Below are 22989 nucleotides of genomic sequence, written 5' to 3' on the forward strand. Positions count from 1 at the left end.
AGCAAAGTGCAGCTCCCAGTCAGTCACGTGATATGCTTACAACCATTCTGCTTTTTCACATTTAGTATCCAACAAATTACATGAGGTGTTTGACACTTTATCATAAGACTTTAGCAACTTTCAGGAGCACCTGGGTGGCTCAGTTGGTTAAGCATCTAACTCTTGGTTTCAACTCAGGTCATGATCTCACGATTTTGTGAGTTCGAGCCATGCTTCAGGCTCTGTGCTGACAGCACAGGACCTGCTTGTGATTCTCTCTCTCTCCCTCTCTCTCTGCCCTTTCCCTGCTCTCTCTCACTCAAAATAAATAAATAGAATTTAAAAAATAAAATTTTTTAAAGATTTGTGTTGTTTTGTTTGTTTCAAGTTTTCATTTAAATTCCAGTTAGTTAAAATATAGTGTAATATTAGTTTTAGGAGTAGAATTTAGTGATTCATCACTTGCATACAACACCCAGTGCTCATCACAAGTTCCCTCCTTATTATCCATCACCTATCTAGCCTATCCCCCACTGACCTCCCTCCATCAACTCTGTTTGTTCTCTATAGTTAAGAATCTCTTTTATGGTTTGCCTCTCTCTTTTTTCTCCAATGTTCACCTGTTTTGTTTCTTAAATTCTATATATGAGGCTGATAATATATTATTTGTATCTCTCTGGTTGACTTATTTGCTTAGCATAATACACTCTGGCTCTATCCATCTCATTGCAAATGGCAAGATCTCATTCTTTTTCATGGCTGAGAAATATTCCATTGTAGAGATAGAGATAGAGATAGAGATAGAGATATACATAGATACCACACCTTCTTTATCCATTCATCATTCAGTGGACATCTGGGCTCTTTCCATAATTTGGCTATTGTTGATAATGTTGCTATAAACATCGGGGTGCATGTGTCAACATTTTTGTATCCTTTGAGTAAATACCTAGTAGTACAATTTCTAGGTGATAGAGTAGTTCTATTTTTAACTTTTTGAGGAATATCCATACTGTTTTCCTGAATAGCTGCACCAGTTTGCATTTCCACCAACAGTGTAAGAGGGTTCCCCTTTATCCACATCCTTGCCAACATCTATTGTTTCCTGTGTTGTTATTTTAGCCATTCTGACAGCTCTGACGTGGTATCTCTTTGTGGTTTTGATTTATATTTCCCTGATGATGAGTGATGTCAAGTATCTTTTCACGTGTCTATTAAACTGGACTCTGTATTAAATGGTTTTGTCCAACTATAGGCTAACGTAAGTGCTCTGAACACATCTGAAGTAGGTTAGGTTAAGCTATGCTTTTTGGTAGGTTAGACATACCAAATACATTTTCAACTTATGATATTTTCAACCTATGATGGTTTATTGGGATGTAATCCAATTAAAATTCAAGGAAAACCTGTACAGGAAATGTAAAATGCTGGGGCTCTTATAAAACTGACATGAATGTAATGTGTTGTGCAACTCACTACAGATGATCATATGAAATTAAATATATCCCTTGCTCACTGTTCACAGTACCAAATATCTACGCATAAATGTATGCTACTTGATAACAATGACCAGCAATCATAAGAGTAGCAAGAACTAATGAGAGATAAATGCAAAATAACACATATTAAATTCAGAAAAAAAATTGAAATAACATCACAAGGTGAGTTCAGACCGACAAATCTCAGAAAACTTAGAGGTCTTTTTTTTAAGTTATATAGTATCTTCTGGCAAACGAGTCTGAAACTTTAGGATATTTGAAGAGCAAGTCCTTTTGTAGACTTTAGGGGCACATTTTCACTATCCTGAAGGCACTGGTGAAACTGGTTAGATTTTGCCAAGTATTTATTGCATAGAGAGTGGTGGTGATAAATAAACATTATAGGCAAGCCTTTTGTGATTGAGTGGTCAATTTAGCTGAACATAAATTCAAAACTAAAATAAATTACCGAGCTGTTTAGTAGAAACCTAAATAACATATGACATAGTATCAGTACATGTTTAAAAGACAGTTTGTTCATTTATGTTATGAAGTTTAAAACTTCCCCTCATCTCTAGAAAGGCTTATCTTAGCACTATATTGAGCAATAGGAATTTTGCATATGAAGACATGCTAGCACTAAAGACCTTGATAAGGTAAAAGATCCCTGAACTCCAAAGGAGTGATGCGTTTTGTCATTATATCTATATCTCTGAAAAAAAGAAGGGTATGAGCAGCTTCCTCCAGTACCTACTAACTTCAGATCCCTTGCCCTCATTTTACTCAGCTATTAAAAGGCCTACATTTAGTTCACAGATACTTTCAGGTCCTGTGGTGCCAAATAAAGTAAAATCACAATGAACCCAAGATGGAGGGAGTACCTTGGCCATTAGGAAGTCCAGTTAATTGTGTTGCTGTTTTTGTTGCTGTGTTTAATTCAGAGTAATCACTTTCTGTTTCAGTGTTGTTGCTAAAATTATTTTTGGAAACAAATCAGCTTGATGTCTTCATTTAGAGAGAGAATATAAATAAATGTGTACCAAATACTAGGACACTAGGCTACAGGCTGTAATTATTTCCTTATAAAAAAGTGCTGATCTTAGGATTTAGAACAATACATATAACAAAGTCTTCAATAAATATGTTGAGAGAATGAGTTATTAGATATTGTTTATCCATATAAATTGAATGCAAAAAATAATTACATAGGATTATTGTTAGTAAAGTTCTGGTTACAGGTATCTTAAGGTAATTGGTTCTAAAATCCTCCTTATCAAAGAGAGAATGTTTTTATAACACCCCACTTGGGATCACAATGCCTGCCAATTCCTCAAGATGTCTGTGAATAGAGATTTCTATGAGAATTTCAGGATTCACTAACAATATTCTAATTAATTCTAAGAATAATTAACCTTATTATGAATGATAACCAAACTCACATACAAAGTGTCTGAATTAACAATAAGTCTGACATAAAGTGTGTATTAAGGTGTATACTAAGTAAACCCAAGTGTTAGTTGACAGAATCCTGAAGAGAAATATATTTGTTCCTGTTGATATAATTCTTGCATAAAAGATGGATGCAAGGGGACTGGTCCTTGTTAATAATGTGTAGCATTCTAAAGCTGCTAATAGGTCATTGTTTTATATTGCACTTGAATGACTACCTTTGGGAAATCCCAAATGATTTCAATTAAAGTGGCCATTATGGAAGTCAATAATTATGATAGTATTTGAGAGGCAATTCTTTTGTAATATGATATAAATGAAGAAAAGATATCATCAAGGCCTTAGGGACTTTGAGAGTGACAGGAAATATGCAACGATATTAATAAATGTACATGGGAGAACATATTTGAAACATGGTTGTATTCATTGTGGCCTCATCAAAAGTCCTTTAATTTGATGATCCTGGAGCATGTTTGAATAGACGTGTCTGAAGCTAAGCAGTGTGAGAAGAAGCAGTGCCAGTGGACAAAAGTTGTTGTACATGAGGGAAATTAAATAATGATAACTCTGTGGGAGCGGAAAGTAATGTGGCTGAATTTGCTGAGATATTCCTGGAAAGAAACCAGGGTTCCATCTTCTGACAACTTGAATACAGCCCTCTCATTCACCAGAATGAGATGCATTAGATTTCAGAAATTCTTTGAATGGATTCAGTACTAACTTTTCACTTGCTGTCTAGCTCTGTGTCTTCAGCTCACAAAATCTGTTTATTGCCGGTAAAATATTATTGATAGTATCCCAAACATCATTACTGAGTTATGTAGTGCTGACTAAATATGCCATCATATTCTTTTCTTTCCACTTTCTGCATTACATGGAATGTGACATAATTCTACCAAAGTCTGCCCAGCTAGCTTATTATAATATTTTTTATTAGTTTACAAAAAAAGTACTCCTTTTTGCCAAGAATCTGGATTACAGCTAACAGGTACAACTCCTGCCTCAGGAAGGTAAGTTCTTCAGGACAAGTGATCCATGTCTTTGCTTGTTTTCTGGAATATCTAAAGAGGTTTTACGAGAATTGTCCAAAACTTCTCATTCAGCTTTCTCATTCAATCAACTGCCACTGGAGGGCCCTTGCTTTCTTATAACATCTAGATAAGACCCAGGTTCTATTTAAAACCTGAGCCAGTAGGAGAGATTAAAACTTTTATGATTTCCTTATCTTTCTCATCATAAATGTAATTCAAAGTCATTGCAAGACATTTTGGAAAATGAAAATATGAACACTAAAATTACCCATCAACAATATAAAATGTTCCCATGGTTTTCACTATACGCTTAATGGTAACATGATATTATCAACCTTTTGGAATCTAAAACAAGACTTGGTCTACAATGATTTGGGCTCTTCTTGAACATTCCGTCAAGACACTGATCACCCTGCTCAAAACAAATTCATGTCTCCGGAGTATGGCAACAAAAATCTCTGACTCAGTTAGTCTGAGTAGCCTCTTAGAGGCACGGTTTCATATTATGTTGATGCTCTAACTCATGGACTAGATATCTCCTGGATCACTCAAGACCCACAAACTTACTAAGTGTGCACTGTTATTGAAGCGGTGATATTAGTAACTTGTGATACCATCCTCTTTTAGAAGTTCTAGAACAGAGTTTTCTTTATTCCTAGGTAGAGAAGATACGGTATTCCTGTGTAACATCTTGGCCTATTTTACAGCCTAGCCTCACCAATTATTCAGAGAAGCTGCACCAACACAAACCAAATGTAAGCAGTTTGAGGCATGGAAGTTTGTCCTGAATCAAGTTCCTAGAGCACATCACCATGCTATAGAAATCCAGATAGATATCCTCTATCTAGTGCAGCGTTCTAAGATTGTTGGAGCCACTGAAACATGAACACCTAGCACTACCTAGCATGCTTGCTTGCATTATAGCCAGACCTTCGTGCATGTTTTTCATTTTTTAATATAATTTATCATCAAATTGGCTTTCATACAACATCCAGTGCTTATCCCAACCAGTGCCCTCCTTCATGCCCATCACCCATTTTCCCTCTCTCCCACCGTCGCCACCCCCATCCACCCTTAGTTTGTTCTCTGTATTTAAAAGTCTCTTGTGGTTTGCCTCCCTCCCTCTCTGTTTATAACTGTTTTTTCCCCTTCCCTTCCCTCATGGCCTTCTGTTAAATTTCTCAAGAAGTGCATGCTTTTCAATACCTTTGCCTCCCTCAACAACTATGGCACTCAATGACTACTGCTTCCCATTATAACCTGCACTAGTACTTAATTTTAACCTTGACAGTGTCACAGCTGTTTATAAGGAAGGTATCAGAGTCCAACCAGGTCCGCGTTGCACAGGGACGATGTCTCCCAACAACCACATAAGGCACTGATCTTCCTTATTATTCAGCATAGAGTTCTGCAAAAGACGTGTTATACCTCAAGGCAGTAATCAGAGGTGATGGTTTTTATTATCAGTGAAGTCTGTGGCACTACTTCAGTGTCCACGTAAATAATTATATAAAGCAGAGGTCTTTCGAGTACTTTTTTAAAATGTTTATTTAATTTCTAGAGGTAGGGGAGGGGAAGAGAGAGGAAGATAGAGGATCTGAAGCAGGCTCCCCACTGACAGCAGAGAGCCCGATGTGGGGCTCGAACTCACAAACTGCAAGACCATGACTAGAGCCGAAGTCGGACACTTAACCAACTGAGCCATCCAGGCAACCCGAGTACTTTTAATGCTAAAGCCCTTTCTTTATTCAGGTGAGATATTATGTGAAATTACTCTGGTTGAAGGAGGGGTGGAAGATCCAGAGCAGGTCTCTTTGATTATCTTCCTTCCTGCTCTAACCTACCCCTTACTACAGTATTCCCTGAAGTAGTACCTGGGAGACACTCCGTATCTGGTCTAGAAATCCTCAAAACTCCACTTGACTGTCCTGACTTACTTCACAGATTCATGCTGGTGAAATATTTACTATTTATAAGCAATGTCTCCTCAGGTGGAAGAGCAAGTCTGCCTGGGCCATTTCTGGTTCATCTGTCTATCCCAGAAGAGCAATGGTTGATACCTAAAAGCTATTTGCTCCACTGTTACTCCCACCCATGGTTTTATATCTCAGATTTTGCTTTGCTAGTATTCTGTCCCCACCTCACCCCAGGACATACACCCTGCAGCAGGGTGTGAGTCTAGTCTCTGTTAAAAACCAGTTCCCTCACCCACATTCACCTGAATTGAACTGGACTAGGGTTCTGGTGGCACCAATGCAGAATTTAAATACATGGGAGATTTGGAGAGGTTTTGCCCTGAGGCTCCCCTGTAACATGACTGACACACTTAAGTCAAGACAAGGAGTGAAACCCAGATACAAACAGTGAAAGAACAAAAGAAAGTCACTAGGAAAAATTTTCATGGAGTATCTGAGGTCAGTTCCATGGTATCTGCCTGAGCTTTTTGTCTTTTAATGTCAATCCCTTACTGAACTACAATTGTCAGAACATCTTGTTGGTGTCACTTCATCAACGTTTGATGTCAGTTGTCTATTTTTTTCTGAATGTTGCTCCTTAGTCACAGACTGTATCTGCTGACCATTCACCTTTTTTCTAGGACTGACCCAGTACATTCCCCATAAGTGCACAGCCACCACATTGAGCTTCCCCAAGCATTCAAATTACATCACTGTAGAGAAGTCCTGTGATTAACGATTAGAAAAACATTTCAGATTTCTACAAAAACTGGTGCCTCTTATTGCAAACATATTGATAATCCATGAAAAAATGATATGAGAAAAAATTTTATTCTTTGTCTAAGTATACTTTGAAATTAGTATCAGTGTACTTCTGACACTGATAGGACACTGTGGGAATATAAGAAAAGAAGGGGAAAATTCTACATAGAGATTATTCAGAAAATTTCCGTAAGTATACGTGTAAGAATATTAAAGATATAGATATATGTATATACACAAAATAAACATACATACATAAATATAAAGAATGTACAAACTAAGGGTAGATGGGGGAGAGGTGAAAGTGGGTGATGGACAGGGAGGAGGGCACTTGTTGGGATGAGCACTGGGTGTTGTTTGGAAATCAATTTGACAATATATTATATTTTAAAACATGCAAAAAAAGAATGTACATATATGTACCCATAATGCACACATACACACACACACACACACACACACACACACACACACGCACACAGTTCCTAACCCTAACCATACTCCTAAACAGTTTTTTCACGTTCAGCTGCATTTTTCCCATATTAATTACATTTCGGTATAGCAAAGCTGTAATATAAAGGAAAGAAACTAACTATAAATAATAATTCCAAACTCTACTGCCCACAAAACAGGCCTAAAATCAAAGACAATGTGTACAAAACCTCCAAAGTGGTCCTTTATCTTTAAATATTAAATAAATAGCAGGATTAAAGTAAGCATATTCCTAAAGATGCATCATTCCTTCCCAAACTACATGATCCAGACAAGTGGGAGCTTGTTGCCCAGTCATTGTTCTTAAGATCATTTTTTTAAATGCAGGAATTCTCTGTGAGGAAGACATTTGGTCACTCTTGGGTCCTAACCTGAGCATTTGGGGTTTCAAACAACTTCTTTTCTCTACAAAGAACACATCCATCCTTATTTTAAAAAGCACACAGAAGTCGTAAACACACAGAAGTCATAAACGCATACAAGACTCATTAAATGGTTTCCTTGCTATTCAGCTTTTAAGCATTTTATTCCAACTGCCCAAGGAGTCCTCATTTCCCTTAATGTGCTAGATCGCAATGTTGGACATATTGACCCCCTTGGGTTGCTGAATAAAGCTGTGGGTATCATGCATCTCAGTTTCCAAAGACTGCACAAACCCCCTTTTTGTTTTGTTTGTGTGGGTTCACACTCACTTAGATGCACTTAAAAAAAAATCAAAGTAAAACAATTGAAACCATGAAGTCATGAAAACATAACTTCTAACTAAGTTATTACACATCAACTTAGACTTGTTTAAAAAGATGGGTTTTTGGTTTACAACAGTTAGCAAATCTTTGAAAGAGTGTTGGCTAAATTTTTGCTTTGTATTATAGGACATAACCCAGCGTGTCCTTTCATCTTAGGATCCAAAATTCTCATAATACTAAATGATTCGGCTCCTCCTCTTTGGGTGATTATCTTAAATTATACTTACAAGAACAAGATCATCCGCTCTAGAAAAATTCCATACTTTTAAAAGAACAACATCACAAAATACCATCTTATGTCTCTTTTCCAAGATTTATGACTCACACCATTTACTCAATGTTTCTTGAGCACCTGGGAGGTGCCTGGCACTGTGTTAGGCAGTAGAGATATATGGATGAGCAGGGAATCAATGTGCTCTCCAGAAACTTACAGTCAACTCGTAAACAGACATGTGCAAGAAAGACTTGCAAGTACAAAGCAAACAGAACGTAAGGGACACACTGGGGATATAAATGAGGGAGGGAAAGTTCTAAACAAATCCGAGGCTCTATAGCATTGTGGTGGCAGTTAAGAACAGTTAAGAATAGACAATTATTCTCAAAACAGATGATCCAGATTCTAGGTTTGAATCTTGACTCTGCTATTGAACAGCATTGTAACATGAGTAAGTTACTTATTCTTAGCGTCTGGGGCTGAGGTCCCTTAATAGTAAAAAAAAAGCACTGATAATGATGACTCTCTCATGGAGTTATTGTTAGGTTAGGAAAATATGACAAAATCCAAGATATAAAGTATCTGGAGTATAGTAAATTCTCAATAAGTGTAGGTTATTACAAACCCGAGAAGATAATTAGTTCACCAGGCAACAGAAGTGAGATATATCAAATGGTGCTTTCTTAGAATACATGGAAAGGGAATCTTTCCCCAAAATCTTTTTCCATAATCTATCTGAGGAAATTAAAGCAATAACACATTTTAATGGAGCCAAATATTTCCAAAGGCCCTCCTCTCTGTCTGTTCACAAATAGCTTGAGTAGACATTAAAGGTATATTGCTGCTGGGGCAGGGATATTTCACCAAGTTATTGACAACAACTTATGGAATATTATGAAACAAACCACATAAGAAGAATTAAAGCAATGATTTGGGGAACAAAACTAGATATAGAAGGTTCAAGATTATCTGGTTTTATATTGTGTGCCAAACATGGTAGAAATATCTATCAAAAGGAAAAGGTAGCCTTTTTTGAAGACAGTGCAGCAATATGATTTCAAAACCCTTATGGAAGTTTATATTTTTTGACCCAGTAATTTCTCTTTGCAATCTATTTTAAGTAAACAGCTTGAAATGTAGAAAAGGATTTAGGTGAAAAGATGTTCATCACAGCATCATTTATAATGGAAAAAGTGTTATCGGAATAACGAAGTCAATTGTGGTCTAAGAGGTTTTTAATTACAGAGGTAAATGCTCACATTAAAATGTAAAATGAACAAAACACAATAATATGTCCACAATATAAAAATCCACAGAAAAAAGACTGGAAAGGAAATAAATCAAAATGGTAACAATGATTTCCTCTGCCTGGTGGGAAGAAAGGACATCTTTATTATTTTTTCTTTCTTGTACTTTCAACATTGCTATAAAGAATATATATTGCTTATAGAATTAGGCAAATAAATAATTAAAAGGCCCAAAATGGAGAAAAAATGCAGTGTAGTTGTATTAAGTTCTCGAGCAGAGGAATGTTCAAGGAAAGAATTTTAGGTGAGGTTTCTTTTTGGCCATCCATCTCTATCCATCAAACTGTCATTTCTGGCCTTACACATCCTTTCTTTGCTCTGAGTCATGTAAAATCATTTGCTTTTCTGACAATGCATCCACTGTGTGGTGCCATCTTTTTTACATTTACTCATATCCAGGGCTGCCCTGAGAGGCTCTGAAAAATCTGTCCCCTGGGCACAGAATGCCTTTTCCAGTGGAGACTTGAGATAGGAAACATTCACTGGCCAGAGTCTTTACTAGGAAAATGATGCTCCTTTTTTTGTAGCTGTGAACAAATTCTTGCTCAATTTGATGGCCAAAATTTATTCATGTATTTCCTTTTTCTTTTTTTTGTCATATTCAAATATTCCTTGAATTTTCTGTGTTATTGCATAGATGCTAAAATTCAGCCTTGGGCCTTCAGAAAACTCCATATGTCAGCTTTCTATTTCAATCCTACACACAGCTCAGGTATGTATTGTCAAACTGCATGTGGCCTGAAGAATGAACACTGGATTGTTTGGTTTTCCTTTGTTTGGTTCTCTTTTAACGCTATAAACCTGCACCATTGACTATTATAGTCACAAAGTAAAGTGAAATGGTAAAAGTAATCAAAAATGTAAAACCAAAGGATAACTGAGGTTGCAAAATAGAAAATGAAGTTCATAACTTCAAAGTCCTTACAGTCTATACCTGCACTGTGTAATATGGTAGCCACTGGCAACACGTGGCTATTGAGCATTTGAAGTGCAGCCACTGTAAATTTACACGTGTTGTAAGTGTAAAATACACACCAGATTTCAAAGACAAAAAAAAAAGAAAGACAAAGAATGGAAATATCTCAATAATTTTTCTTATTAATAATCCACTAAAATGCCATATTTTAGCTATATTAGATTATATCAAATATACTATTAAAATTAATTTCACATTTTTATTTTCTTACATGTGGCTCTAGAAAACTTTAAATTACATATGTTAATTCCATTTGTAACATATTATATTTCTACATAAATTTTCATTCATGTGAAAATTAAATGGCCTGACAAAATAAATAATAATGTTGAAAATCAAATCTGAAAAAAGGTTAAAAGGCATATACGATGTATTTACAAATTAGCAATAAGACTATAAATACTGTTGGTTCAGAAGGAAAAGAGATGGCCACACACCAAGTGAGGACACAAGTCTTGGAAACGTGTCCAGAAATTCACCGTGGTCCTTCAACTTAATGGCCTAATTGGCTCTGGTGATTGTTTGATCTTGGCTCCTCCAGTTATATTTTAGTCTAATTCCTAACTTTTTAAAACAGTAATTCAATGTCTTAGACTTCTATTCTACACTATGATGCTGTCTGTCTGACTCACTTCTAAATTGAAGTGCATATATAAAAAAAATTGAATCACTTCAATGATTTTAAATCACTCTTCAATGTGCAAAGCAATTTAAAATTACTGGAGTGCTTCCAATTTTTATTAGTCCTTGAATTTGGAAGTGATCTAGGCTTTTCTGGGCATGTGCAATGCACTGTGACTTAAAATTATTGAGCTCTCATGCCCCCCCAACCCCTTATTTTTAAGAAGCTGATTCCACTTTGCAATGGAAACCATCAGGAATGTATGGCATGGAAATGGTATGGATAACAAAAAACACAAGGGGAAAATAGCTTCCATTTAATAATGAGAACTATACTTTGTAATTAGATAGTGTCTTGCCCAAGGATCTCTAAGTGCTTCATAAACATTAGCTCATTCATCATGAAGACATCTTACAGGGGGGCATATTTCCAGTGTGGGAGGGCAGAGGTAGGGATGGGTAAAGCCATTTAGATTGGCTTCAAACATTGAATTGGGTAATTTGAATTATGTGAGAGCTATGCCTAGGACATTTATTTTTGGTGCTGCTGGTTTTTTTTTTTCTTTTTGCAAGGAGAAGGAGGTAATGTTACACTGTCTGATCCATTTGCAAATGTCATAAAAAATTAACTTGGCAATTGCAGAATCTACAAAATAAATTGCTTATCCCAAATAAACTCCAGGAGCAAACATAAAATGATTGGTTTTCTAATTTAATTATTTGAGCTAAACTTTGGGAGAAAATACATAAACCTTTCTACCATTTTCTTTCAAGTTAATTCTTTCCTCTTTAGCACATACTAAATCCACTGAACCTAAAACATTTACCTGTAGGGCAATTTATGTGGGAATTTTCAAATCACACACTTTCCCTCTGCTCTTGTAATATGAGGAGTTTTCATCAACATAGGAGTCTAGTAAAACCTTTACTGTAGGAGTGGCTGAATTCAGGACCAAGAATAAGAAATTATGTTTTTAAGTTTAGATTAAGAAACAGTCAACTGCTTGTTCTTTACTGTTATGCAACAGATTATTGAGACTTACTATGATATGAGCTCCATGCTAGACACTGAAAATGTCTGATGAAATGGAGGCTGCAATCAATCAGGCTTACTTGGAAGGGAAGATTTCAAGTGGGCTCAGTATATGATAACACACTTGAAATCTGAGTAATAGTCCCTATAAAACATTATGCACTCTGATGAAAAGGTTCACTCACCTAACAGGAGCTAGTCTGCTAGTACTATGTCTGACACAGTAATAAGAAGACTTATCCAGTAGCATTAGCCGAGTCCTTGACAAAAGCCATTTGTTCTCTATCTGTTAGAGACAAACAAACAGCAATGACAACAAGTAATAAGAGAGAGAAAAGACATGCCTAAGGTTTCACTCCTACAAAAGGCTAAAAGAAATAAAAAACAGTGCAAAGAAAGTGACCTCCATAGAAATGTCAGAATAATTGCCCACAATTGCTTGTCTTGGACTACTGGGAAAACATACAAAAATCATGTTTATGAGTATAAAGTGTAAGCTCTAACTTAGGCAAAGAATCTCTGTTCATCCTTCTAAAGTTACAGAGGCAAGTTCTTGTAGAAGTCCAGAGCCACACCTCTCTCATCTAACTCAATAGTATCTTAGCAAAGATGATCTTAAAGCAAAACCCAACATGAAATATGAGTGTGTTGTTGTTGGAGGTTTTTTTAATCCCATTTTGAACAGTATGACCTATAGGCGGAAATAGAATTTACAGTAATGCCGAAGATTAAAAGGAATGAGCCTCTTGTTTAGAAAATTAGCTAATCAATATGCCAAGCTTATTTTTAAAAATGCTTTAATTTTTTAAAATACAGCATGTCCGCTCCAGCTTCCTGTATTTGACTCTGATAATAAAACTTTCAGTATGACTAATGCAGTTTAGCTAAACAAATTAGAGAACTGCACGGTTTATGCTGAGGAGAAAGTTTCCATTAGCCATTGTGATGCTCTCTGCCAGGTCAGCGAGTAATGACTGTGCACCAGGCCAGGCCAGCAAGGTTTACAGTCCATGATGGAGAGACAGGAAGCAGTGGGTGAGGAGGAGAGGGAGGGCCATGGTTTCACCAAATGGAGACTAAGAAATTCGTTGGTAAGAGAGAAGAGAGGAACAGAGATAAGCATCCCTCCTATCTTCCTGGTTGCAAAGCTCCTCCCATTTTTGTTAGTGGGACACAAGTTGTCTATCAAATGGAACCAGGGGAAACAATGGAGGGAGACCTGGAAGAACTCTCTTTACTGACTTCTCCACTCTCCCTCTTGATCTCTATAGGCCCCAGCCTACATATTATTGGATAAGTTGTAAATTGAACTATGTACCCACATACCCACTCCCCCCAAAAATGATGTTGAACTCCTAACCCCTAGTACCTCTGAATACAAACTTAAAGTTGACCCTTGAGCAACACAGGCGCCCCATAATACAATCAAAAATCCACATATAACTTTTGACCCTCCCCCCCAACTTAACTACTAATAATTAACTTGAATCCTCACAAACAACGTCAACTGACACATATTTTGTATGCTATATGTATTATATACTGTATTCTTAAAATAAAGTAAGCTAGAGAAAAGAAAATGTTATTAAGAAAGTCATAAGGAGGGGAAAATACATTTATAGTACTGCACTATATTTATTGGGGAAAAAAAATCTGTCTACAAGGAGACCCACGCAGTTCAAACCTGTGTTGTGCAAGGATCAACTGTATTTAGAAGTAAGGCTATTGCAGATGTAATAAGTTAAAGTCATACTGGAGTAGGGTATGCCCTTAATCTAATATGATTGGTGTCCTAATAAGAAGGGGGAAGATGATGTAAAGACAGTCACAAAGAAGAAGGTCATGTGAAAGCAGAGGCAGAGATTGGAATGATGTATCTGCAAGACAAAAAATGTCAAGAATTGCTGGCCACCACAAAAAGCTAGGAAAAGATAAGGAAGGAGTCTACCTATAGGCTTCGGAGGGAACATGGATTTGCTAAACCGCGATTTTGGACTTCTAGCCTCCAGAATTATGAGCAAAGATATTTCTGCTGTTTTAAGCCAAAAGGTTTGTAGTAGTTTGTTATAGCAGCCCTAAAAAAAACCTAAAACACCTGAATACAGGTTATGAGGAGTTACACAATTTTCTGGAAGTTGCCTGGTATCAGAGAGGCTGAGTATGAGTTGCTGTGACTGAGCTAGAAAAGAGAACTGAATTTCAGTTATGAGTTTGCCAATAACTAGCTCTCTGACCCTAGTCCAATCAGTTCCCTTCCCCAGCTTCTGGAAAATGTCATTTCTATTGCCCCTTCAGTCCTCTTATTTTATGGCTCTGCGAGTCAGTAACTGCAATAGATCACATTTGGGGAGGGCAAGACTGGGAGTGGGGGAAATCAGGGCAAGGCATTCTTATCTCCATGTCAAGTGGACAGATTGGAAGTATGAGGGGAGAGGAAGTTTAATGTGGCTGCTTATTTAATCTCTATCTCACTCTTGAGACCTATGAATGATGTCTACTCTCCCAGATCAGCCCATGTCACTGAGCACATGGTCTCCATTCAATAAATGCTCATTGATAAACAACTCAGAGCAATATTGCATTCACCTTCTCCATGATGAAATGATACCTCTGTTTTCCACAGAAGGAGAAAAATCTCAAGTAAAGAACAAGAAGGAATTTTTCTGATGTCCAACAGAAAAACAGTGATTACAAAGATAAACAAAAATATAATCATAGGGAAGAATTGCAGGAACATGGGCATACCACAGAGAAGAGATTTTCACGACTTCATATGCATAGACCTAGATTTAATTCTTTAAAGAGAATTTTGTCTGTTTGACACAATGTTCTGCCATGAAACCAGATCACTTTCTAGCAAGTCTTATTCTGATCAGAAAAATCTAGGGTCCCTCAATAGGTCTAATGCTTCTCAGATTTAATCCAGCTTTAACAAGTTCATTTATAGCACAGTCAGAATCTATTCATTTTGTAAACTTTTCCCGTTTCCTGTAATCGAATGTGTGCTAGTCTCCAGTGTCATTTTGTCATGATTCTGTGTCCTTCTTCAATAGGAAGCTAGGGAAGAAGGTGTCTGCTCCTCTTCTACCCTCACACATTTAGATAGAAATTCACAGTGTCTCCCCATTTCTCTCTGGATGAAAAGAAAACAGACAAGACCTCGAGTCCCTTTGCTGAGTCAGGATGAGTCAAAGCTCATCGGGGTAGCACACTACATTTTGGCAAGGGAAGACTAAGCTTAAAGGTACAGTCTCCAGCTAAGAGTCCTGGATGTTGTTCTAAGGTTTGAGATTGTGGCTCTCCTGATAGCTTTAGTGGATATGTGGAGGTATAATTTGGCCAGGAAAATGGAGAATTAGCAAGTTCAGAATGGGTGCCAGCCTGCCAGCAGGTCCAGCTCATCTCGTAGTTGACAAATGTGGCTTCAATGGGTAATAAAGTTCAGCTGTTTCAACGTCACTTTACAGAGGAAGAAATACAGATTCAGAGAAGTTATTACTTGCTCAGGAACACACATTTAATAAATTGGTTAACTTTGAACTGTTCTCCATATTTTTTATTGCTATAATCTTTATTTCTTCTTTTCATCGTAATAAAGATTTCAGAAATAGTTGAGATCCTGTTCATTAGAAACATGAAGCAATTTTCCCCAAATACATAAAAGTGAGACATATAATAGGTTTTCTTTAACCTCTTGCTGAACAAATGAATAGAAGAACAAATAATTGAGGCAGAGAAAGATACCTTTTACTACTAAATGCAACTTCATTACTAGCTACAACTTTTTAATATTTCTAAGTCATTCCCTACTCCTTCACTCTCACATTTGACTGACCCTTTCTTACATATCCCATTCCACTAAAATTTCATCCCCCCTCAAATCATTACATTCCAATAAAATATTCTGCCCACATGATTTAAATTGTCATCTTATGAAATGGATATAAGATTTTATTTTTGCTATTGTTCAAATGGTCCCCTGAGGCCCTAAATTAATTTATCATATACTTGGGAGATATCTGGCATTGTTTCTGTACTTAATACATTATTACAGCATTCATTTTAAAAATGGCAATGATAAATCACTTCTGCTTGAGTTCTTCCTTCCCACCTCTACTACGAGAAATGTGCATTTTTTTCTTCCATTTGGAATTCTGATGCTGGTAAGATGCTGTAAAATACTCCTCACTTCAATAAGGAATGAAAAAAAATTAGGTAGAAGTAACGTTAACACTGATTGATCTTCAAATGTCATGGCTGAGTATGGTTAACAACTATAATTTTCATTTTATTTGGATTTCAAGAAATAAATCTGCTATCGATTTTTTTCTCACCTATGTAATATAAACTGTCTACACTATTAAGATTTTTCTAGAATATAGAAAAATATCATGGTCTTAAAAACAATAAAGAAACTATATTTTATTAGCTATGATTTATTTATTTGGGTTTTTTTCTTAAGTGAGAATATTTATACTAAAGGAAAGGTTTTCATCACTATCTTTTGGTTACCAAAATCTATAGCCATTGCTGGCTTCTAGGCACATTATACAATTAAGTGCCAATGCAGTTCTCCAAAGGTTCTAATGCCATTTGTAAAAGTTTCTAGAGAGTCAGAGGCAGCAAATAAACTCTTGAAAAAAAAATAACTCTTAAAGGAAGACTCATAAGACAATTATAGAGCCTACTCACCCCTTAGAAACAAATACCAAAGGAAAAACATTTTTTATGAAATTGAAAAAATAGATTGTTTTACAGTTGACATTTTGAGTGCATAAAATAACTAAAAGAATTATTTAAAATGATTAAAGAAGACAATTGAGATGATACAAATTTTATTTGATACTTCATGAAGCACTGTTTTCAGAAAACTGCAAAATAAGACAGAAGGCAGGAAGATTTTATAAGATAAAGAATAAAGAATACAGAAGAGAAACAGAAAATGTCTGATTGGCTGGGGCTACATAGTCAACCTTGTCTGGAGTGAGAAGGAACAAGGAAGTATTACAGAGCCCAGACTTGGTGTGGCATTTGGGATTGGCTGACTGGAACACTGCATTTCTGAACAAGTGGAGCTTTGCAAAGACACAAACATTAACAAAATGTTGGTTCATCAACATAACATGGCACCCTGGGCAGAAGTGGCTCCAGTTAAAACCCAGAATTTTGGGGCGCCTGGGTGGCGCAGTCGGTTAAGCGTCCGACTTCAGCCAGGTCACGATCTCACGGTCCATGAGTTCGAGCCCCGCGTCAGGCTCTGGGCTGATGGCTCGGAGCCTGGAGCCTGTTTCCGATTCTGTGTCTCCCTCTCTCTCTGCCCCTCCCCCGTTCATGCTATGTCTCTCTCTGTCCCAAAAATAAATAAAAAATGTTAAAAAAAAAAAAAAAAAAAAAAAACAAACCCAGAATTTTTTTTCCAACAGAATAAATGATACGTGTTTGCATTATCTCAAAATCTTATAACGTAGTCTAGAAAGAAAGGTTTGAATTTGAGAAACTTAACAGAAGACCATGGGGGAAGGGAAGGGGAAAAAATAGTTTCAAACAGAGAGGGAGGGAGGCAAACCATAAGAGATTCTTAAATACAGAGAACAAACTGAGGGTTGATGGGTGGGGGCAGGGGAGAGGGGAAAATCAGTGATGGACATAGAGGAGGGCACTTGTTGGGATGAGCACTGAGTGTTGTATGTAAGCAATGAATCATGGGAATCTACCCCTGAAACCAAGAGCACACTGTACATGCTGTATGTTTGCCAACTTGATAATAAATTATATTAAAAAAATTTTTTTAATAAAATAAAATATTCTCTGATAAAAAACGAAAGGTTTGTTAATATATTTGGTGTATGAAGTTTGAAAATAACCCATAAACTAAACAAATATTTGAAAATATGCTTGCACTAAAAATACTATAAGTAGTAATTCATATAAAAGAATAGAGATCTAAAGAAACTATAGTAAAAATTTATGAAACAGAATATGTCTAGTTGCTCTAAATCAGCCCATGGGAAAATTTTATCCCTCTAACATTCTAACCGGAGTCAAGTAACATAAGGACTTGGCCATTGTCCATAGAGTTGTTGACGCATAGATATCCAATCTAGAATGCTCAGGAACTCTAATTTATTGAATAAGATTCACATTTCTCTTGCACTTGATTCTTGATGTACCTACTATTTAAGTGAACCATGAATTCTTTCAGGGAGGCTACATTTCACATTTCCATCTAGAGAAGTTAAGAAAATAAACTTTGGAGTGACATTATACATCTCAGGTCTCCTTTCAAAAGCAATTATTTTTTTTATGTTTATTTATTTCTAGAGACAGAGGGAGAGAGAAAGAGACACAGAGAGAGAGAGAGAGAGAGAGAGAGAGGAGATGATGAGTTGGGGAGGGGCAAAGAGAGAGAGGGAGAGAGAGAATCCCAAGCAGGCTCCATGCTCAATCTCACAAATCAGGAGATCATGGCTGGAGCTGAAATCAAGAGTTGGAGGATTAAAGGACTGAGCCACCCCAGTGCCCCAAAAACAATTCTTTAAGAAGCCATAAATTAACTATGGTGATTCTCTGAAGAATTCAAAGGTTCCTTCCTGGATCCATACAGTAGCAAAGTAATGTAAGAAATCTGTTTAAAATTTACATCAACCCAGTGTTTTTCAGATATTAAAGTGAAATTTCAATGATTCTTTCATTGTTTAATTACTACAAACAATTGCTCTTGTGCTTTTATATACCACAAGTAAGAATGTGTTATAATTAATTATACCCAACAATTGAGCTGCAAGGCTATTTCTGATTTCATATTTAAAATCAAATAATGTATTTTTTGTATGGATCATGTCACATGGTTTTTGCTGCCCCTGAATATTTTATGGGACCAAAATTATCTATTTTCTCTCTCTCTCTCTCTCTCTCTCTCTCAAGAATTTGTGTAGTGTGATATTAACCAGCTAACTTAATAAAACATGATGTTGTGAGATTTTCCTCTAGATTTACTGAAAAAGTTGCTTGGATAGAGGAACTAGATTCTGTGCCAGGACCCTAAGCTCACATCTTTCACAAATGACTTCTAAAAACACGAACAGGAACATAAAACTGTAGATGTTGGCAGCACTTCCAGGAGCTACCTTAATTAAAAAATACAGTACCAAGAAGGGTTAATATTATTGGAAAGTAAAAGCTTTCATGCCAATAGTAAGACCACTCTGTACACTGCTGGGTCAGCACTGTAATTAAGAAAACTGCCTCTAGTGTGTTTGTTTAATAATGCTATTATAATCTTTTCTTTTTTCTTTTATCAAGAGTAAACTACTTAGGGGCGCCTGGGTGGCTCAGTCGGTTAGGCGTCCAACTTCGGCTAAGGTCATGATCTCGCGGTCTGTGAGTTCGAGGCCCACGTCGGGCTCTGTGCTGACAGCTCACAGCCTGGAGCCTGGAGCCTGCTTCAGATTCTGTGTCTCCCTCTCTCTGCCCCTCCTCCGCTCATGCTCTGTCTCTCTGTCAAAAATAAACATTAAAAAAAAAAAGAGTAAACTACTTGGAGATGTCCCCATTTATTCTTTTTGCTCCCTCTAACCCCTGATCCCACCAAGGCCATGCTAATCTAGCCTTTAAATGACTAAATGAGTTACTTTGCCATCAGTTCACCCTTTAGTCTTTTACACATTTTTTCTTGACCTTTAACCCACAGACTATTATTTTGATAGTTACTATTAACGCTGTGTCCTGAGTAACCACACGTGGACTAAGATTGTTGGCAAAAGAGCTGAGGAGTTGAAAGGAATGGATACCCATTCTCATCTTCCTCTAGATTAAATCGAAACCATCCTAAACTACTGCTCACAGTGTCCTATGGCAGTGTCAGAGATTTTAGTGGGATATCCCATTCAGAAAAATGAGAAGAATCCAACTATGAAAGAAGGAGACCATATAAAGCAAACATCTAGAACTCTATAAATTTCATAAATTATGACTACTCAAGTATGAAAGTAGATGAATCAATATGTGGTTAGAATAAAAATATTCCATAATGCTCCATTGAAGAGCAGCCTTGCTTGTAACAATGAGACTCCCAATGTCAAGAGACATAAACTAAAATGATATAGTTAGCTACAAAGTTTTGCCATACATCTTTTAAGTATAGGCTCTCAGATAAAAGGCCACATTGGTCTGCTGTGATCATTTATATGGAACATCATAGTCTGTGGTTGCTCTATAACTGTGAAGTCATTACCAGCTTTAGACCCACACAGTTTAATTGCCTCTCTCTGGCAGGAAATGACTGTAACTGAATTCTGTGACTTAATTTACACTATAGGAAAGGCATCTAGTGAACACGGCAATGATAGCACCCCTGAACCCAGTAAGCTTCAAATATGATTAAAAAGTTGACCAGTATGTTAGATTTTGATAACGCAAAAGTACATACCAATTGCAGAGCTTACGGCAGTAAGAATAAAATTGATGGGGAAGGATGTATGCTATTGATAAGAAGCTGTAGTTAAAATTGGGACACTAACTTTTACTCAGAACTGTCGTTATGCCATAAAACAAATTAATTATCTTGGAAGAAAACAAAATACCATATACCACACTTAGGGAACAAGATCTCCTAAACAGAACCAACAGTTTCTAAATGTATTTTTTTGTAATATGTTTAAGACTCTAGCAATGTAACGTGTCCTAATTCCTCCCATACTTCAAGTACAGACATGAAATGAAAATTTACTTGTGTATGACTGTAGAATCACTGTCTATAAAGTTCCTTAAAAACTTATAGATAATGGGGCGTCTGGGTGGCTCAGTCGGTTGAGCGTCCGACTTCAGCTCAGGTCACGATCTCACGGTTCGTGAGTTCGAGCCCCGCGTCAGGCTCTGGGCTGATGGCTCAGAGCCTGGAGCCTGCTTCCGATTCTGTGTCTCCCTCTCTCTCTGCCCCTCCCCTGTTCATGCTCTGTCTCTCTCTGTCTCAAAAATAAATAAACATTAAAAAAAATTAAAAAAAAAACTTATAGATAATAATTCATCCAGAGTAGCCTGGTTATATTCCCTAAAACCTTGGAAAGTGAACAAAGTTCGTTCTTGGGATGGCATCTAGTTATCTAATCATGCTATTCTTCTAAAATGCTTTTCTTGGAAGATATTTTAAAGTATAAAATATTAATTTAACTTGAAGTTTACAACTATATACTGATTCTAAGGAGAAAACTCCTAAGTATGAATGTCCCAAAAATACTCTCCTCCCCATTTTCAGAGTCTCCGTCAATAATTACTCAGATAAAGAGAGACATTATCTTACAATGACCACATTGTTTCCGTTCATGACACTAGCTTTTCATATGTGGCAAATCTCTCAACCAGCAAAGACCACTAATGGACACCGCCATGTTCTGAATTCTGCACAGCTGCTGTGCATATAAATATACACTTTTTAATCACAAAGAGCTCTCTTTGATAGAAAAGAGAGTGTTTTCTTTACTCCTTTTCATTGTTAGGTAAAAATGTGGGTAAATAAGTAAAGCTAGCACATCTTTCATAGACTGCTAATTGTGTTAAATGCAAGCAAGATACAAAACTTCAACTTTGTGGATTACAGAACTCTGAACAATCACCTGTAATTTTTGTTTGGCTCTGCTGGTCTCACACAACTGCAACTTCAACCTGTTCGCGGATTATCTCTTGAATATTCACTCAAACAGGTAATTTTTATTGAGTACTCAGATACACTATCTCTATAGATTTGAGAAAGAAAATGAGTTCTTAGGAAAGACTATACCAAAAAGGGTACATTTTACATTCATATAAACATTTTAGGCACTTTAGGAGAGCATCTGTTGTCTAACAAGAAAAGGTAAACCAACAATGAAAACGTCGGAGTCAACTTTTTAGCATACGACTGCTTCAGAAATAGTACAGTAAGACTAGGGTGAAAAGTAAAGACTTAACCAAAAAAAGTAATCTTTTCTTTTAAGGAAGCAAATACCCAGAATACAGAAATCCTCTTTAAAAATTGTTTCAGTTTTGTAGCTTTTGCCAAAATACTTGAAAAACAGAATTAATGAGAAGCATTTATAAGAACTAAGGCTATTTTGCTGAAAGCAGCATGACGATAATGACGATGCTGATGATGCTACGTTTTATAAAGGCTAACCAACACATTTTTAACTCTACCAAAGGCAAAAATTAAATGTGTTCTGTACTAAGTTAGCTGGGGCTGCCATAACCAGTACCACAGTCTGGGTGGCTTAAACAACAGATCTTTATTTTTTTCATAGTTCTGGAGGCTGGAAGTCCAAGATCAAGGTGTTGGTACAGATGGTTTCTCCTAAGACCTCTTTGCTTCCATTGTAAATGGCTATCTTCTGGTGTCATCACATGATCTGTACGTATCTGTGTCCTAATCTTCTCTTTTTATAAGGCCACCAGTCATACTGAATTAGGCCCACCCTAAGGACCTCATTTAACCTTAATTACCCTAATTACTTTAACCTTTAAAGCCTCTATCTCCAAATATAATCACCATCTGTGAATGAGAAGTTAGGACTTCAACCTGTGAATTTGGACAGGGGACACAATTCAGCTCATAGGTGGTTTAAGCTGTAGCATAAATTTGGATATTATAAATGTTAGAAACACACCTACATATAAGAAATAAGAAAAACTTTGTAGATACAGGGTGAGTCAACTTTAAAACAATTTTAAAACCTGCTTTTAATAACTTATTACACAATTGTATAACATAACCTATGTTTATTTTGGTTTAAAACAAGGCACTTCTAAGAAAAGAATCAGGTTTCTTTTTACTCATTCCTCACCAAATGGTTCTGGGCACAATGGCAACCTAAGATCTCCAATGAAATCCTGCTCCTCCTCCTCATCTTCCTCCTCCTCCCCAAGCTAACATTTATTAGGTACTTCCTCATGGCATACTTTGTGCTAATACACAT

The sequence above is a fragment of the Panthera leo genome, chromosome A3 (assembly GCF_018350215.1).
Source record: "Panthera leo isolate Ple1 chromosome A3, P.leo_Ple1_pat1.1, whole genome shotgun sequence".
Classification (NCBI taxonomy): domain Eukaryota; kingdom Metazoa; phylum Chordata; class Mammalia; order Carnivora; family Felidae; genus Panthera; species Panthera leo.